The sequence below is a fragment of the Cyprinodon variegatus genome, unplaced genomic scaffold (genome assembly GCF_000732505.1).
Source record: "Cyprinodon variegatus isolate N-32 unplaced genomic scaffold, C_variegatus-1.0 Scaffold1300, whole genome shotgun sequence".
NCBI lineage: Eukaryota > Metazoa > Chordata > Actinopteri > Cyprinodontiformes > Cyprinodontidae > Cyprinodon > Cyprinodon variegatus.
The window spans coordinates 109,000-109,846 of NW_015151753.1; positions in this window are offsets into that span (position 1 = coordinate 109,000).

Below are 847 nucleotides of genomic sequence, written 5' to 3' on the forward strand. Positions count from 1 at the left end.
AATCCCGCCCCCTTGATAATCGACCAATCACATTCACTTTATTCACTCCTGTAAAGTCGGGCGCCACTGGGAGAATTCGGAAATGCAACGATTGGAATAGCCACTTTCCTACGACTTTAAAAACGAGGTTAGTGACTCACATGCTCGCTATCGTTACCCGTCAGAGTTACAGGGTCACTAACCTGTATTTCTACCTCTACAGGGATCCCGTTCATCCAATCCAAGCTGAGGAGCCACTGATCCCTGAGCAGCTAATAAACTTTTTATAAAGTGTTTATTACTTCAGTCTGTCTCTCTGAATTCTGGGTCCAACGTTCTGACAAGTTCTATCTGTTTGGAATTATTTTAACCCCTAATTTGGTTTGTTTCTGTCTTGTTTGCATTTAAATCATGTATATTTTTGGTCTGTAAATGAAACTTGATGAATCTGTAGTTTCCCCTAAGAAATATGCTGCTCTCCACTTTCTAAAATCTGAGAATAAGATGCTCTTCATCAGCTACAGTAGAGAGGGATGCATTTAGTGTTTGAAAATGACCCCAAATAAATATTATTAACGGCAAAAATCTTCCATTAAAACAGAAACTTCATAAGAAAAAAGCAGCGAATTTGCTGGAGGGTTTGTTCCTTGAACTGAACGTGGAAAAAGGTTTTTATTACTGAGATATTATAAAGGCGTGCACACCAACCTAATGCCCATATGTGTATGAATGTTTGGTGGGGGGGTGGGGGCTGGGATGACCAGCTGCTAATGTTGGCATTCTGCAGAGCTCTGACCTGAGTGACAGCAAGCACCAGCATGAGGCACATTATCCAGCGCCACAAACAGCCCCGCTCGATTATTCTCTT